Source organism: Arachis stenosperma, chromosome 5, assembly GCF_014773155.1.
Source record: "Arachis stenosperma cultivar V10309 chromosome 5, arast.V10309.gnm1.PFL2, whole genome shotgun sequence".
NCBI classification, from domain to species: Eukaryota; Viridiplantae; Streptophyta; class Magnoliopsida; order Fabales; family Fabaceae; genus Arachis; species Arachis stenosperma.
The window spans coordinates 127,967,928-127,975,259 of NC_080381.1; positions in this window are offsets into that span (position 1 = coordinate 127,967,928).

A 7,332-nucleotide genomic window follows, 5' to 3' on the forward strand; every position below is an offset into this window, starting at 1 on the left:
CTTCATTCCTTATTTTATCCAATCGCGTATGACCACTCATCCATCTCAACATCTTCATCTCTGCCACACTCAGCTTATGTTCGTACTCCCCTTTAGCCGCCCAACACTCCGTACCATACAGCATAGCCGGTCTTATAGCGGTGCGATAGAATTTACCTTTAAGTTTTAAAGGCACTTTTTTGTCGCATATAAAACCAGATGCACTCCGCCATTTTGACCAACCTGCTTGGATCCTATGATTTACATCCTGTTCAATCTCTCCATTATCCTGTATGATGCACCCAAGATACTTAAAACTTTTAACTTTTCGTAAGATGTTTTCTCCAATCTTCACCTCTATATTGGAGTTTTCCCTTCTCAGACTGAAATTACATTCCATATATTCCGTCTTGTTACGGCTTATGCGCAGACCATACACTTCTAGAGCTTCTCTCCATAACTCCAACTTCTTATTTAGGTCTTCCCTTGACTCTCCCATAAGGACGATATCATCGGCAAAAAGCATGCACCATGGCACAGGCTCTTGGATGTGCTCTGTGAGTACTTCCAAGACTAATGTGAAAAGGTATGGACTTAAGGATGATCCCTGGTGTAATCCTATACCAATAGGGAATTCCTCTGTCACATCACCGTGAGTCTTCACACTAGTTGTGGCCCCATCATACATGTCTTTGATTGCCCGAATATATGCGATCCTTACTCTCCTCTTTTCTAAAACCTTCCATAAGACCTCCCTTGGTACCCTATCATACGCTTTTTCCAAATCAATAAACACCATGTGCAGATCCCTTTTATTACTACGATACCTCTCCATCATCCTTCTTAATAGGTATATCGCTTCAGTGGTAGATCTGCCTGGCATAAATCCAAATTGGTTCTCTGTTACTTGTGTCTCTTTTCTCAACCTCCGTTCTATCACACTTTCCCATAACTTCATAGTATGACTCATAAGCTTAATCCCTCTATAGTTTCCGCAACTTTGTATATCCCCCTTATTCTTGTAGATAGGTACCAAGGTGCTCTTTCTCCACTCATCAGGCATCTTCTTTGACCTTAAAATCTCATTAAAAAGCTTGGTTAACCAGTTGATGCCTTTTCCTCCAAGACCCTTCCAAACCTCAATCGGGATATTATCAGGTCCTACTGCCCTGCCATTTTTCATCTGCTTTAGAGCCTCTTTTACCTCGAAGTCTCGAATCCTTCGATAGTAGTCAAAGTTTTGATCTTCTTCCCTTGTGCATAATCGACCAAGGCTCGGAAGAGTCTTCTGTCCCTCATTAAATAACTCGTAGAAGTAGCTCTTCCACCTTTCATTAATCTTCTCCTCTTGAGCCAACACCTCTCCATCCTTATCCTTTATGCACTTAACCTGATCCAAATCTCTCGTTCTTCTTTCCCAACTCTTTGCGATTCTATATATACATTTTTCTCCTTCTTTCGTACCCAAAGACTGGTAGAGACCCTCATAATATATAATTATTTAATTATATCTATTTTTTAAATAATTATTTATATAATAATTATAAATAAAATTATTTTTATTAATATTTTTAATATATTTATTTTATTTTTTTATTAATAAAATAATATATAATTAAATATATGTATAAAATTACGAATATATCAAAATTAAATTTTAAAAATATTCGTTCTCGAAGAGTGAAGTACAAAATTCATGCTACTATGTTTGGGATATCTGAATCTGGATGCTATAATTGTCAATCAGTTATACACTTATACTCTCTCTCTTTTATATTTATCTGGGACGGGACTCTCCCTTTTTTCTTTAAAAAGTCATGGGACTCTTTCTCTGAATGTTAGACTAAATGACCAAATTTACACACAGCCCAACAGTAGTAACAAAAACACTAAAAGGGCGGTTGATGGGCCCACAAAAAACTATAAACTACACACAAGTCCATTTTTTTTTTTCTGTTAGCACACAAGTGCATTTCTAACCTTCTGACCTTAACCCAAATTCGGACGTTGACCAAATATATACTAACTTAAAAAAAAATTAAATCACTCATATTTCTGGGTTCCAAGAAAACTAACAAAAGCTTTGTAGGAGAGACAGAGTGTGTGTTTCGATTGGTGTTGTTAAAATAGAGTTTGAATGAACTTAATTTTATAAAATTGATTTTGAGTAAAAATAAATTTGTGCTAACACAATTTATGTTTAGTAATTCTACAAAATTAATTTTAATAAAATAAATATTGTTAAGATAATATTAGTTAAAATTATTTTTAAATAGATAATTACGAAAAAAGATACGACATTAAATTATAATATTATCTTTTTAAACATGTCTATGATGAATAATTTTTTTTAAAAAGGACAAGTTGATGGAAGATGATTGAATCTTGTTAGTTGGAAGGTACTGGTTACTCCAAAAAAATATGAAGGTTTGGGAATTAGAGATTCTTATTGTGTTAATATTACTCTTCTTGAGAAGTTAGTTTGGACTTTTTTTTTCCAGCAGCCAAACAAGTTATGCGTCCAATTATTGGATGCTAAATACCGATCATCTCTATATGAATGTTTTAGTTGTCCTACGAACAAGGACTCTCCCATTTGGAGGAGTCTTTGCAAGGTTTAGGAAGTGTTGAAGGATGTGTTTGCTTGGTGTATTAGAAATTTGAATCAAAATTTTTTGTTTTCTAACTGGAGGAGAGAATGACGGTTATCTAATGAGATGGATTAGGTTCACATTTCTAATTTGAATATCCGGATACAAGATATTTGGTCGGTTGGTAGGTGACATTTGGATACTCTTTATTCTCTTTTATCTCAAAATCTGAAAGGTAATATTCTCTCTTACAATCCAGATGTACAAGCAGGTCCGGAAGTGAGTTGGTATTGGTTTGGGTCTGCTGCCAAAGTCTATGACTCACGCAATGGTTACTTGTGGTTGTATAAGCAGCTATTTGGTTGGGAGGAGCGGGAGAATTGACTTTGACTTTAGCGCCATCTTGTTCCAGAAAAGATATATAATAAAGTATTAACAAAGCTAAGTTCATCAAAAAATACCAATATTTACTCATATCGACCGATTTTGAATTCGATAATAATATTATTAAACTAATCTTTATTTTAAATAAAGCAGGTAAAAAATAAAATCTCAATATAATAATAATAATAATAATAATAATAATAATAATAATAATAATAATAATAGTTTTATCCTTTCTCAAAATATTTTGTTAGAATAAAAATTATATAAAAATCCTAATTAATTTAAACTCTAATTATCATCAAATCAATTATGTAAAATATCTTATTATAATAAAATTATATAATAATCTTAATTTATGCAAATTCAAATTATAATAATCATAAAAATCAATTTAACTTTGTCTATTAAAATAGTTTTTAATAAATAGTTTAAACAATAATTATAATAATCATAAAAATCAATTTAATTATTTTTAATAAATTAGTTTTTAATTAAAAATAAAGAGTTCTAATTAATAAAATAAATTATGACTTACTTATATTTAGATTTTAAAAAATGCAAGTCGTTACTGATATCAGTTTCATACTATACAGTGGTCGATTGAAAAAAAATAGATAACACTGGAGTTTTGGTGTACGGGGATTCATGTGGGATCACTTTGATTGGTTTGGTGTGTTGCACAACATAATTGAATTAGAATATTTTTGCCACACCACATACAGGGTGTGCATATTTAAATGTGAATGGTATATCCAAATTTGTGGTAAGGAACACGAAAGCACAAGGAATACGATATCACTGAAGTTAATGTAACCAGGAAATATAGGCACTACGGTCCTTTTATTCTACGTCAAAATACACGATATGTATACTATTTCTTTTATCCTTATTCATGCAAGTCTAGTTGGGTGGTTGTGGCTAAGACTAAGCCATGAGGCCGCATCAAGTTTGATGATAAGACAAAGGGTCAGGAACTTTACCAGATTGATGATCTAACTCGTACGAAAATGATGGCTGATACCAGTGAGCCGATTACTCTTAGGCTTGATATTATGAATGATGATATCATTGACTTTGGAATAGATGCCGATGCACTTCCACCAGAGGACGACGATCTTCAATAAGAAGACGGAGTCGATGGCAATGAAGAAGAGGAAGACAAGTTCGATAATAATCAGGAAACTACCTCAGAAGAGGAAGATGGTGAACCAGAAGAAGAAAATAATGAATTTGAATAGAATTAATGTAAATATAGTTCTGTGATATGTATTTCTTTAAGAAAATTTGCGAAAATGTAATATAGTTAGCTTTGTTTTAGATATTACAACTCTAAATCATTCCATATCTTTAATTTAAATTTTTGATATTTCAAATCAAGTTTAAGGTACTATTTCAATTATTAATTGTCAGGAATACATTATAGGTGGACGAAAAAATATTATTTTAAAAAATAAAAAACTACCATCGAAATTACCGTTAGAATATTCCGACGGTAACAGCCCAACCATTTTTTTAAAAATAAAAATTATTTCCGTCAAAATTACTGTCGGATTCATCCGACGATAAGTTGGCAGGTAACGTATGACTTGGCGCCAACATTACTGTCGAAAAAAATTCGCCGGTACCATTTATCAGATTTTGTGTTCGTACTAATTATATTCTGTAACAGAATCCGACAGTAAATATCGTCGAACGCAAAAAATTTGACGGTAATTATTTACTAGTGAGGTTTATACTATCCGATAATTCATTCCGATGATAAATCTGACGGTAATTTAATTACTGTCTGATTTTAATTTTTTTCAACGTTAAATCCGACAGTACTCATCATTTTTCTTGTAATAGCGGTAGCAACCCATTGACTAGTGATAGATACTTAAATAGAGTTCAAGTCCATGACAAATTAGCCTTTATCTAATTAGGCTAAAAAATACCGTAAAAAAAAACCTCCATAAAAAAATTAGACTTCTAATTGATAAGATTATTCATATAAATATAAATTGAACCTAGCAGCTATTATTCATTCTTTATATATTTTTTATTTCATTATTTATATCAAATTTAAAATGATTTAAATAAAAAAATTTAAAATATTAAATAAAATGATTAACAAGCACTCTTGTTATGCTACTACTTAGTATATATAATAAGAATATGAGAGATGTTTAAAATACAATTTTTTTAAAAAATAATATTTTTTATTATATATAATTCATAAAAATAATAAAAGAATAACTATATGTATAAGTATTTTTATAATTAAGTATAATTAAATAGGCATAAACCTAACAAAAAATAAAACACGCAAATGCATTACTGCTTTTTTATTTGTGTTTTTTTAGTACATAATTTTTTGTTAGATAACACAAAAATTTATTAATATAGTACAAAAATTTTTTGTAAATGACACAAATTTATTGATATAATATAAAAATTTTTGTATATAATACATAAATATTTATACATAATACGAAAATTTTTGTACATAACACAAATTTTTACTGTAAATATATTTTGTTGATTGGATGAATAAGTGTTTTAGGCATGTGATTCTTTAATAATTTTTGTATTGTCCATTAAAATTTTTGTTTTGTGCATTAAAATTCTGTGTTGCACACCAAAAATTATTTATTGTGCATATTTTATTAGTTGTATATCAATATTTGAGATATGTGATTCTTTAAAAATTTATGTACTGTACATCAAAATTTTTGTGTTGTGCACTGAAATTTTTGTATTGTATATCAAAATTTTTGTACTTTAATTTTCTAAACATATATAAGAGAAGAAGATGATGATAATGAAAATGACGATAATAATGGTGATAATATAAAGAACGATCAAGAGTAAAAAGAAGGAAAAAAAAGTAGTGGTAGCAATGATGAGGATAGCAACGACGTTGAAGAAAGAAACACGTAAAAAAAGAAGAATAAAAAGATAACGAATGAGGAGGAAGAAGAGAAAGAAAAAAAAGACCAATAGCAAAAAGAAGAAGATGATGATGATGACTATGAAAATAAAAAAGAATAAAGAGTAAAAAGAAGAATGAATAAAAATTAAACAATAATAATACAACAACAAAAAGATAATGATAGTGATAATGATGATGACAACGACATTAAAAAAAATACACAAAAAAATAATAAATGAAAAAAAAGGTACCTACGTAAATATAAAAGAGAAAAAAAACATTAGAAATTTAGTTTACAAAACTTTTATATGCCTAACTTTATTGAAAGAATAAAAGATTTTAGTAATAATGATATAGATAAAGTATATTTTAGTGAATAATATTCAAATATCAAAATAAATATAATAATTAAAGAATATAAATGTTAAGTTTAATATGAAAATAAAAAATTTGAATTTTTTATAACAAATAATATTTTCAGAAATAATATATTTTTTAATGAATAATTTAAAAGAAATATATATTTTTTTAAACAACACTAGAAAAAGAAAAATAAATGGAAACAATTGGAAGTTAGAATGGGAAGTACAGCTGGACCTGGTATATTTGAGAATGCATGGAGATATAGGTTCAATAGGGATTTAATTCTCTTGATATTTTTCTCACTTGAGGAAGAAATTCTTATCAAAATTGATGGTGTGGACTAAGAAGCCATGTGGCATGTGCTCTGACACACCCAAATTAAGAAGCAATATAATTAGGCACACCGTTAGTCAATAGTCCCTTAAGCAACTTTTAAGAAGCTAGATTACCGGAGTGATTTTCTTGCATCAACTTTCAGGCCCTTAAGCAACAGTTTTCTATATATTATTTTTTAAAGATATTATAAGTTATTTCTATCCAAGCACGTGTTATTAAATAATTTAGTACACACACACTAATTGTTATAAAATAAATAAATAAAAGTAGTTTAGAACTAAAATGAATTTTAGAATAAACAGTAATTAATAATATTTATTATTTATTATACGATATAATAACAAATTTTTAAGCCAGTATTGTCTTTTTCATTCAACCACTAATTTGATTTTAATTTATTTTTATTGTGTATGTAATTGTACGATCTTGCATTTAAGATTAGAGGCGAAGCTTAATTGATATAATGGAGAATTATAACTTTCTAAATATTTTATAAAAAAATTAGTTGTACTTTTTAAAAAAATAAAAAATAATCTAATTAGTTCAAATATTTTACTATGACTTAAAGTATTTAGGTTTAATTCTTATCTTTTTTTATTACATAATAATTTTTAATTTTAAACATTAAAAACATATTAGATTTAGATTATTAAAAAGTAATCATTTTCAGCAATGAAAATAATAAAAAAAATTATTAAAAAGTTAATTATAATTCAATTATTAAAAATTTTAAGTTATTAAAAATTTAAAAATTATTATTATAAA